Source organism: Triplophysa rosa, linkage group LG5 (genome assembly GCF_024868665.1).
Source record: "Triplophysa rosa linkage group LG5, Trosa_1v2, whole genome shotgun sequence".
In the NCBI taxonomy this organism is placed as follows: Eukaryota; Metazoa; Chordata; class Actinopteri; order Cypriniformes; family Nemacheilidae; genus Triplophysa; species Triplophysa rosa.
This window is the reverse complement of record NC_079894.1, coordinates 1894168-1906524: the sequence shown is the minus strand read 5'-3', so window position 1 is coordinate 1906524 and position 12357 is coordinate 1894168. Positions and strand designations below refer to the sequence as shown.

The window sequence follows — 12357 nt, the reverse complement described above, 5'->3', positions numbered from 1 at the left end:
GGGGGGGGTGTCACCGGGTTCCCCTCATGCTGACCGGATGACATAACCACTCTCGGTACACCAACAACAGCCTTTTAATCAAAGTCTTTCGTCTTTGTTGGCCTACCGTGTCAATGCGTTGCGCAATGGCGAATGTGGGTCAACTAACTCTATGGATTACCTGTAACTGTGAGCAGGATACAGAGATAATCTCAAACACGCCTGTTGGCTTTCTTTGATCATATTAGTGTCACGTTATGTTCGTTCAACATAAGCCGCTTGTTCTTGAAGCAACCGCGAGAAGAGTCTCGTATCATTTCAGTGGAGTAGACTGTCAATCACTTCGGATGATGCTCATGATGCCAGGGCTCGTTTCATAGGGAAGTGGTGTTGTGCGGATTCAACCAATTATATTCATCCAGCCACTGTAGTTAAAATGGCAATCAAGTTTAACTGTATAACATTCCCTGGGTTGATTAGATCAGACTTGACATGATTAAAAGAGGGAAAGCACAGATAAGCGCGTGTTGTCAGTTATGGTATAGAAATTGATATCACATCGCTTGTTGAGTTGTTGTGTGTTGCTATAGTCTCACAGTCCATTTAAATGCTCTCGCATGTACGATCCGGCCGTCAAATACGTTTTACATATAAGACACTGATCTGAACTGCATTGGATGCAACATATCAAACCAAGTGGAAGTATTAAACACCCTTTTAGCAATATAATATCTACGATGAAAATGAAATGTATTAATTGGAAAGTATTTGGACACTTTCTGCTGGGATGCTAAACCCAGTGATAAATTATAAATTTACTTCCGAGAAAACGCCTGCTATCATCTGTTTGATGTTTTGATATTTACCGTAGTCCGTAACAGCCGTACGTTCTTGCATGAGGAGTTCGTATCTAAATACTTCATGGGGTCACGGTGTGTTTTTAGCACTTCATGGGAATGTGTGAACGGTCGAGCACGCTCGCAAATGATGAAACCTCGCACGCTGAGAATTTTGCACTGATTTGATTACATATTTGCAGATAACTTTATACAACTCCAAAATATAAAGTTGTCCTATACAGAATTCAGAGGAATAACAGTACAGATTTGGCAAAAGGATCAGACAGCAGTCAGTGAACGTACAGTGGAAGTGAATCAGCAAAAATGCACAAAGAGATCAATTTACCCATGACTTTGCTAGTTTGTCTCAAAGGAAATCTTTAATGAACATCGGCATGCATTCTCAGGCAAAGCCTCAGCCATCTACAGTATTTACTCTGTTTCCTTCATCTGTTTAGGAGGTGACGATCAATGCATGTGGTTTCTTGCTGATAAGCCTCATCTCAGTAATGATCAGCGATTAGAAACATAAAACGCTCATTATCTGAAAACACATCACGGGCTTGTTAATGTCAATGCGGACTGAGAGAAATAGTTCATTTAATAATGTAGAGAATGAGTTAGTGTGCTGTTTGTGGTCTTGTTCGGAGAAAGGCGGCATTTATACTAGCGCATTTCCTTTAAAAACACATAAAGCCGCGGTCAGACTTGACTTTGAGCGTGCAGAGATCGTTCGGACGGTGGTACGAAAATGGGCGGGCGCGATTCCTCCATTTTTTACATTTCTCTACCGAGAGTTTTGATCTTCTATTGGTCTCACGCACTCACGTGACGAGAATTCGCAGGTCAGAGTTCACCAAACTTGAACTTTGCGAAGCAGCGAAATGCAAAATTTCGTTGGACGGACTTGCGTTTCCGGTCTGTCGCATTGCATGCGTATGAATGTCAATGGAGGGAAAAGTCGAGTGTGACCGCGGCTTAACTCCTGCTACGGTTACGCCTGCCGTTTACACTACTCCTGAGTTTTCGACTTTTGGAAACGCTGCAACGGTTGCGTTTCTGTGTATACCGACGAAAACGGAGACTTTAGAATACGCAGGTGTGGTTGCCTACATTCGTTTACTGATTGGGTCGTCTGTCGTCATATCCCTGATTCGTTAAGCCCATGTCATATGAGCCATTACGCTTCCTGAAGGCGACGATGATCAGCCTCGCAACGACCGTGTAAACAACAAGCTTGTTTGACTTCAAGCAGCGCTGCGTACACGGATCCACATTACAGCAACGCCAGAGAGCTTTTAAATAACATGGATAACAACTCGTCTATCCACACGAAGATGTCCTTGCTTTTCCTCGCCATCGTGTTCATTCTGTACTGGCCAGACTGTGACTAGTAACTAACTGTCGTCAACAACCAACTTGTACTGTATGTACGCGCATACAACTGTTTACATTTGTGCGCACGTGCCCAGCATGTCTGAATGGTCAAGTGACATGTGTTTTCGGTGGTTAATTGTAAACGCAGATTCTTTGGTTCGTTTTCGTTTTAAAACGCTGTTTTCGTACGACAACATGCTAATGTAAACCTCACTGTAGTGAGGAAGGCGGGGCGAGAGCCATGGGGCGGGTTAGGCGGGGCCGGCGGCGTAAGTGGCAACGAGTGTCATGTGTGCGACCGCCGGTCCCTGCATGCCCGCCCCACGGCTCTCGCCCCGCCTTCCTCGCTACACTCACCTAAGTCTACATTCTGTCTCTCTTTGGAAAAAATCTCAGCGCTGAATTGCAAGCTCAGATTTTTCTCTCTCTAGCCGCTGATGCTGCTAAATAGAGAATATTTGACATTTTGTCTGAGTCAGTTAGAGGATAATTCGTTTTCCTTCCATCTCTTCTTCCAACCGTTTTGGTCAAAATCTATCGTGGGATTGTTTCCAAGTGTTTGTGCTGTTAGAAAGATGGTTATAGTCATGGGAGGTTCCCAGCTTCGACCTGTTTTCATCATATATTTCATATTTACTTACTGTAGGAGCATATCCCGGATACGCAAGACCGCACCCTTCAACTATTGTTTGACCTGCAAATGTTCTTGGACTTCAATGCTTTTCACCATTCATTTCAGAAGTGTGAATGACGAGATCATCTGTGGCCATTATTAAAGGTGTTTGCTAAGGGAAGCATCACTGGTACTTGCTCGTCTAGTCTAAGCATTTTGAACAAATTCTTAACATGGTTATTTAACTTTAGTGCGCAACCCATCTAGCTTTTGATCTAAACCAGTTACCAGCTAGCAAAAGTCCTCAATAACCAAGGAACTGCTTAGAAATGCCAAACTTTAGCATGTCGATACCACAAATTCATGCAGCTTATTCAGGGGGATCGTGTTACCTTTCTAACTGATCAGATTTACTGAACTGTTTTCATAGTGCTGATGATGAAAGGGCAAAAAACAAAGCGCAACATTTTCTTTGCAGGCCACATAGCCTTCCAACTATCACTGAGAATGTAAAGGCATCTGTCATTCTTGTAAGAAAACATCAAAAATATGCTTTGTATTTTGTTGTTGCCTGCAAGCTTAAGATGGTGGTTTTAAAGCTGCCTTGTTCTTCATCACTTTAATGTTTGATGGTCTTTCAGTAGGTAGGTTTGAGACACCGTTGTTTGTTCCTGAGGTTACAGCTTCTTTAATAGGACGACAACGGTTTGCTACGGGTTATGGGGTGTAATGGAGATTTATTTTTTGGGGTGTTTTGTCAAAGGGAAGTTGGAGATGTGTCCTCTGCTTCCTAGCCTACTCTGAACATCTGATAATCTTCAGCCTACATATATCTGTTGTTACAGACATTACAAGATTTAAAACACATTTTTTCCTCATTGGAAAGTGTATATGTGGTTGTTTGTGTTCATTCATAAACAAAAACCTTCTTTAAATGGCTAGTTTCCTCAACGTTTGTTCTGTTGAACACCAAAGAAGATGTTTAAAGAGTGTAGGAAACCAACACTTCTGGTGCACCATTGACTACCATTTTCTGTTCCTAGAATTGTTTGGATAAACAAACGGTTGGATTAGTTAATCCAAGTATATTTGCATACAGGTGTTGACCAATTTAAGGGGTGAGTAAATGAATTTTGGGTGAACTGACCCTCAGTCACAAAGCACTGTGGTCTCTGAGGAATTTTGAACTTCGGGGAGCTCGACCATCTCCTGTAGATCCGTCCAGATTTTGTATTCAGGGCATTAATCAGGGAGAAGTACAACCCCTTCTGAGGCACTCAAACCGTGAGGTCCCTGCTGCCTAGTATCATATCCACATCTATATGTTTTGTGATATCTATAGTCCTTTTAAAGGGGTCATATGACACGGCTAAAATGGATATTATCGTTTGTTTTAGATATAATGCAATGTCTATACACGATTTAAGGTTTAAAAATGCTGTATTTTCCACATACCAAGTACTTCAAAACACAGTACAAAGCCTCTTTCCCAGAGACTCTGTAGTCTTTAATAGACATCTGCCCGATTAACCGAAAATATATATCACGTGATTTATGCACAACTTGTGAGTGAAGTACGGTCAAATGCTGCTGCATGCAAAAGCCAGAGGGCGCTCTCGTGCAGAAACTCCAAATACGCACTGCAGAAGAAGACCATAACACACGTAGTTCTAGGAAATGCCTTTGGACATGTTTTTATCACTGATCCTCAAGCCTCCTCAGGTATTTTCATGATAATAAAGTATATTTATAATTTTTTTAAATGCACGTTATAATCGACTCAAACTCGCACTGCTTTTAGATCGAGCAGCATTTCCCAGAGCCGTGCTTCACGGACAAGCTACGCATTACTAAAATAATTGATACCTTGCATAATCGCAGTCAGCTCGATTTCAGCAGGATTTAGTGGTAACCGCGATTAACCGTGCACATGTCTAGTCTTTAACAACTGGCTGTTTTTTACTAGTCGCTAGAGGATCCGTCCATATTGAGAACCCCATTTTTAGTGATAGCACTGTAGCGTTTTGTTAATATCTATAGATAGTCCCAGACAGTAAGGATGAAAGAGTGCTGGAGTGGCATCATAGCAAGTGTCTCATCTGTTCTTAAGTGATTCAAATAACATCTCAACCGGCTTGAATCGTCACATATTATGATGGATTTTCAACCGGCTCACGGTGAATCGTTTCATCCCTAACTTACAAGCTTGAAAAGAAAACAATGAGTGAAACTGTGCAGGTAATTGAGAGACATGTTCACTTTGGCATTATGGGAAGTTATTTGGTATATTCACAACACAAAACTGAAAGTCTGCGAGTGAGAAAGTGTTCTGAAAAAACCTCTGAGAGCACTAAAAATTCAAAGTGGAGGAACTACATGACACAGCACATGGCATCTGTCAGTGCTTCCTCATCTGATATAAATCACCATGGATGACTTCTCTCTTCATGTCTGTGGAGTTCAGGGCCCTGAAAGTGAATTTCTCCAAGATCAACTTGGAAACAATAGTTTAGTTTAGTCTCTGTGGTTAGCTCTATGAACATTTTCACCGTAATGGACCTGCTGTGAAAGAGAGAACAAAAATACTTTGTCTTAAAATTTATTGAAATGTAGTTGCATTTCACGCTGGACGGGCCCTGTCCTAACACATCTGACCGTCTCTCGGAGGGATGAGTGGAAAATAATCAACAGCAGGTTTGTCTCAGTTGTCTCTGTGCGGCGGCGTTAAAGGAATGCGATGGTCCCACTGACTGAGTCGTCAAGTCGGAAAAGTCCTTGAAAATAGAGCCATGTTCTTAATCTGGTATCCTTGGGCAGCCCGTGAAACTCAATTTCTAGCGGGAGAGCCCTGTAGATTTTGAGGACTATTCTAATTGCATCGGAGGCCCCACAGGATTTGAATTTAATAGGATGATGTGAAATGAATAGGAGAATATCATCACTGGGATATACGGATGGTTGCGTTTTGAGATAAAGGTCATGATTTGGCCTGAAGGGTTTGGAGTCGATGACAGTGGAGTAAATACATTAACTAACCTTTCTTGTTTAGTTTAGTGTAGGAGGATTTAAAAAATTCATTGGACGATCTACTGTATATAGCTCACTTGGTAGATCATTGCGTTAGCAACGTAAAGGTCATGGGTTTGATCCTCAGGAAACACACATACCGATAAAACGGTATTGAAGTCACTTTGGACAAATGCATCTGCCAAATGTGTAACTGTGAATCAGGCTTGTTACTTTTTCATTTGATGAATATAATGATGCCGTCCATTACTCAAATTTATAACACGGCTCGTTGGAATGCTTGGTTCTGATTGGCCAGTCGCGACATTTGCAGGTTCGATATTTTCCCAGATAACGACCTCCCAAAACTAATAACACATGGTAAACCTGATGCAGCAAATCATTTTAACAGGTTTTTTTGACAAATTAAATATGAATGTGTCTTTTATAGGGATGGGAAAGTTAACGCGTTATTATTGTGTTAACGCATGAATTAATTAATGCCAACAATTATTTTATCGTGCATTAACGCAGTTTGTTTAAGTATTATTTTATTTTGAAAGTCCTTTTGCTCACTGGCTCTGAAATGTACAGACAAACCATGGGTCACAGAAGGTGTGGGATGTTTATCGGTACTGGCTGAGGAATGGCATCGCATGCGTCTCAACCAATGAGAGCATTTGGGTTTGGCCTATAAGACTGCTGAAGCGCACACATGAACCAGGAATGGAATGGAAGGTACCGAACTCTTACATGATGGACATTTCGTTTTAAATCTCTTCCAAACGGCAGAGTTGATAGAACAATTCATTTCGTCTCCCCTCCTACAGCCATGCGCTTATCTATCAGTCCCCTCGCCCCACAAAGACGTAATATGCGCGGGCGTAAGAGGCTTATTTAATGCTATTAATGATAAAGCGGAAGGAAATCAATAGCCTGCAGAATACAAAAATGTCCCCGGCTAAGGTACAACCTTGCTAACAGCAAGGATAGCGAATTGTGTTGCGTGTGTTGTATGCAGTATGAGGCTAATGCAGAAAACATGTTTAAAAATGCGCACCTAGAGAGTCAGAGCGCAAATTACTAAACTAAATTTTCTTTCACGTCTTCTTACTCTGAAAAAGACAAATAAACACAAAATTACGTCAAAATTCCCATATGAGCAAGGGTCAATGTAAAAGTAGTCCATTTATGAACGTTAACAGCTGGGAAACAAAACAGACGCGTCATTAAATATTAGATATATCCATATATCTGTAATGAGCTCTCTTAAAGGGGCAGAAGTATAATAAAGAACCCTTTTTATAATGTTCATCATACAACAAAGGACAGGCCCAAAATATTCACTCATATTAAAGGAATTGTGTTCTTATATGAATTGTTAAGATAAAGAAAAAAGTAGCATTCAATAATTTAGTTGTTTAAAAATATGCTTTAAACACACTTTACACTTTGTGTTGAAAGAGAGTTTATGTATAAGCCATAAAATCAATGATCATTATAACTTGTTTTTCTATATCAAACTATACGCAACGTTAATGCTCTGGCAGTGGCAGATAGCTTTGGTCTTATATTTAATTTGGTTACATTAATGTTTAAGTTGAGATTTACAAGAAATATTTTAAGTTAAAATTGTTAATGCTACTATGTGAAGGAAATACTGTTGTAAAAAGCACATTATTTGTTTAAAGTGTTTGAAAACCAAATCTTGTTGCACTTTTGTTCATATAGCAGTACTTTAAAAAGAAAAGTGCGCAATACACTACTTTTGAGTTCATTATTGAATTTTACGCTTAACATGCGATTAATCACGATTAATCATAGAAAAGTCATGCGATTAAAAAAATTTAATCGCTGCCCAGCACTAGTCTTTTAATAACATATATGACATTATATTTACAAATGATTAAACCAAATTGCCTGTTCGTGACATTTGAACGTCGTTACTTGCCTTAAAGCCAAAAGTAAACGGCTTTTCCTCGAGGAAGGTCGGCATTCGGTAAAAATGAGCTAATAAAATATTTCAAATTCACAATTCATGTCCAGTTTTTTTCTCATGTGGCAAGTAGCCGGCTGCCTGTACATTATCCCTTACATAACTGACTGACTGCAATCAAAACTATTGCTTGTATTGAATTGAAGACAGTTGTTTAATCATGTTAATTAAATAAACCAGAGATAATGACGGTGTTTTGTTGCCAGATTCTTGTCACTTCCTGTTCAATTAACAGCTGTTTGATTGAATTAGTCCAAGAGTGGACAACAAAGTTCTAGTTTAGACATTATGTAAATGAGTAAATGCAGATATGTACAAGGTATAGATATAATCATTTTCAGATGCCAATATGTGTTGTAACGTTATTAGAAAACAAATAAAAAAAAGAAGTGTTTAGAAACAAAGTATTTGCATTTCTTCGAGTTTTGGTAAGTAATCATCTCATATCTTTGTTCTATAATTTGTCTTCTTAAATTAACAAACGTATTTTTCCTGAAAATCGCATACAACTGATACTTAAGCATACTTTATCAGGGATTCACATTTCAGCCACAAAAATGAGAAATGTTTTATTTTTAATTGTAAACAATATTTGGTTGCACCGCATAAGTGGTTGTTATTCGTCATTGAGCCAAATATACAATAATGAACATATGGTAAGTACTTGGTCTTGCCTGTTCTCTTATTCATTTCACATCATCAGCGCTACATCAGCGTCTCGTGGTCACATGACCTTACGTTTTTTGTGTGCGTGTGCAAAAGGAAACCATTCACATTATTACGCAATCTTGCTTTTGAATCCTTATAAATAGATCTCTTTCAAAGCAGGTGTATGGATACTCGTGAGTAAGCACACAGGGCAGGTGCAGGGAAGAGGTTATATTGTATATTGTATATCAGGTGTCCAGTCCAGAGACAATTACAAAGTTACTGAATCAGCCCGATTATTAAACTCATTCAGTGGAGTCTAGCTCGACCAATTGTTCAGTTGATATATTGACGTAATATTTGAAAGCTGGTTAATGTGTAGCCTGAACAAATGCAATCAACGCTTTAGTTTAGATTTCTGAACTTTTCTTAATGTCATGATGCTTACGGTGTCATGTAATCTTACGATGGAAATAACTGTTGTAATCTGATAACCAGTATTTTTAAAGATAGTAATAGCTATGAAAGTGTAAGCTTCAGCTTTCTGCAGACTCATTTGTGCAAACACACACACACATACACAGTTTGTGTGCTCCCACCCACACATGTTGTGTTTACCCAGCTGTTTGGCTTGCCATCAGTTGGCGTCAGTTGATCTCTTAGTGAGATACACAAGATATTTATTCACAGATTCCTATGTAGTCTCATGAACAGGGTCTTTAAAGGATCTCTCAAAAATGTTGCTTTTACTCCACCACATGTTGTTCAAACCGTAGTGAAGTCAAATTGTGAACATGTATAACAAAACCACCAGTCTTATCGGTCATTTTTCAAAACTGCGATTTATTCGTAATCTGAAAGCTGAATAAATAAGCTTTCTGTTGATGTATGGTTTGTTAGGATAGGACAATATTTGGCCGAGATATAACTATTGAAAAAAATCGAAATATTGAGAAAATCATCTTTGAAGTTGTTAATCAGAGGAGCTGTAGCAGGCCGTTGCTAAAGAAGAAACGGGTTTGATTTAACGCTCTCTATTGGCTTACATTTGCATTCATGCTTTTGGCAGACGCTTTTATCCAAAGCGACTTACATTGCATTGTACTATACATTTGTTTCTGACTATGTGCAATCCCCTGGGATGGAACCCATGACCTTGGCGTTGCTAGCGCCACGGCTTAAAGCTGTAATGACGTTGTGGAGAGTAGATGAACCTGAAAGCTGAAAGTCTAACGCTGGTTTCATGCGGAGCGTCAGCGTCAACGTTTCTCATTCATTTTGAATGGGTGATGTCATGCGTTGCCGAACTGAATTGTGGGTCCATCAGCGTCGCTTCACTGGTGTTGCTCGCAGCAAGAAGTTGAACATTTCTCAACTTTTCAAGCGCCAACGCAGGCATCAGCCAATCAGATCGCATTATGCAAGTAACTTAGTGCAGGCGCTAGCCAATTGCATTCATGCAAGACCAGAGAACAATGTGATTGGCTGTTGTCACTATGACGACGTTGTCAAGCGTTGACGCTGAAGCCCCGTGTGAATCCTGCGTAAGCTTTACATAGATACCAAACTTGAGTGGGTTTTTCCCAAAGAGCGAGCAGCGGCGAGCGATGTTCGTAGGCGTGTTTACCACCATTTTTGTTTGCGATTTTGCTGCATCCACTCGCAAAAATAAAGTTTTGATATATTTACGGTAGGAGATTTACAAAATATCTTCATGAAACATGATCTTTACTTTTTGGCATAAAAGAAAAATCCAACCTGGGCTCATAGGAAATACGCACCTCAGTCTGTACACTTTTTGCAGCGCCACAAAATACTTGCCATCAGGTACATGTTGCAACCCGGTATCACAATTTCCAACAACAGTAACGTTAACAACACCGTATTATATTATAATGGGGTGTAATGATTTTTAATTTAATGAGACGTCGTATTTTGTGTACCTTTATAGTTTCGTACACGCAATTTAGACGTATTTGAGCACTTAACCCGACCCTGCCCCTAATCCTAAAGGCCACTGCACGCTGAGTCTGAAATTTGCGTCTGGAATTTCCGCACGTTAAAAAATAAATATGACCTCACGTTGTGTCAATTGCATTTACACACTGCCTCCGATATTTCCATCCGTCACAAAAAAATTCGGACTGGGTTCGATTTTCTGCGTTTTTTTAGCATCCGTAGCAAGCATTTTGAGAGGCGTTTGGACAATTCAGAGAAGCCGAACAAACGAGCGCCATATACGGAAAAACGCATACTAAAATTACGGACTGTATGTGCAAAGCCCTTAAGAGTTGTATATTATGCAATACAAAACACAACATGTAACAGGAAGATACGCCTACATATGCTGTTTATTCAATTATTCCAAACTTTCCGAGGCCAAAGAACAGACCCGAAAGCGATCCCCTTCTCCCTTCGCCATTAAAACTCCGATCCGGACCGGCTGCGCATGGTGAGTGACAGAATTTAAAAACTGCCGTCGGTGTGTGAACCGTTACATCAGCGTCGACAGTGAAATGGCGTTGGCTCTCGTGTGTCTTGTTGCGTCAGTACGCTAGCTTAAGTTATGAAACGGCTACTTATGACTGGTTTTGTGATCCAGGGTCACAAATAAAAGTACTGGATGTAAGACAGATGCATGCAGTAGGATTAGGAAATGTTGTACTTCAACACTGAAGTCCAGTCCAGTTCGACCAGTCGAACAGCTTTGACATACTTCCATGAAACCAGACAGGTTTTGGGGGATTCTCACCGACAGTATTTTCTTCACCGACTGTCGATTCATGTTGTTGACTATGATGATTGGTTTGTGAATGTAATTTACTCGGCACTGCATCACTTCTGGCCTTTGCTCCACGTTCTTGTGTGGGTTGAGTGACCTGTGACTCCAGTGAGCGTGTTTGGAGAAGCAATGAGATTTGTATGGCATAGAAACACCATTACAGCACAAGACAATGGGCCCTTATTGCCTCTCCCTTGTTTCACCCGCAAGTACAATTCGTCCTTCACATAATCTCTCTCTCCTCTCTCTTAGTCACACTTATTTGCAAGCTGAAACTATGGACAAGGGGGCACATTCCCAATCCCACATGCAGCGTGTCAGTCCAAGAGCCTGAATTATTCCCTCGTCCGCATTTGATTGTTTAGAGACAATAAATACAACTGAAGAATATGGGAGGGGGGATTTCTGGTGCCAGGGCATTTTGCTGAGCCAAGTTTAAAGAACCCACACCAAAGTTTCTGTGATTTTCTGGTGTCTACAGACCCAGATTTGTGCCATAAAACTCAATGAACTTCTTTGGAATGTTGTGTTTCTATTAGTCGAGAGACATGATGTGTTATTAACAAGGTTCGGGAGGAGCACGTGCAGATAACTAACCCGGCTGGCTTGCCATGACCAATCTCACAAATCAGATAACCAACCCGGCTGGTTTCCTATAACCAATCTCACCAATCATCCTTTTAGCTCGGGGAAAGAAACCCTACAAATAGACAAGACAATTCTCTCGCAGCATCCCTCCTCCACCCCAACTCCTCACCATCAGCCCGTTGTTATCGCAGCGTAACGGGGGGAACGACCCGAGTCCGGGCACATACCGGGGCCCTCTCCCTGGGACAGCACGCCAAATTCGCATAATATCCTTCCCTTATCAACTGTACTTATTATCTGCAAGGCGAACTCGTGAAACAGCTTTTTGTTGCATGCATGCTCCCAGTTATGTCATTTGGAATGCAGATATTGCGTGTGTGCAACATGTACTATTGAACGCCCCAAGCGTTAGGATTACATTGAAGCGCATTGATCTGAATCCAAGAGTTTTTCTTTTGAAGTCTATATTGAAACGCTTTGCTCAACAAAGATGCAGTTATTCAGGCTATTTATTTATTTGATCTGTTAG

General features: G+C 40.5%; 1 protein-coding gene across 1 annotated transcript in view; it reads left to right on the top strand.

Moving 5' to 3' along the window:
• Nucleotides 1-12357, top strand: part of slc22a23 (solute carrier family 22 member 23) — a 51721-nt gene that overhangs the window by 1375 nt on the left and 37989 nt on the right. The gene's annotated exons all lie outside the window — the stretch shown is intronic.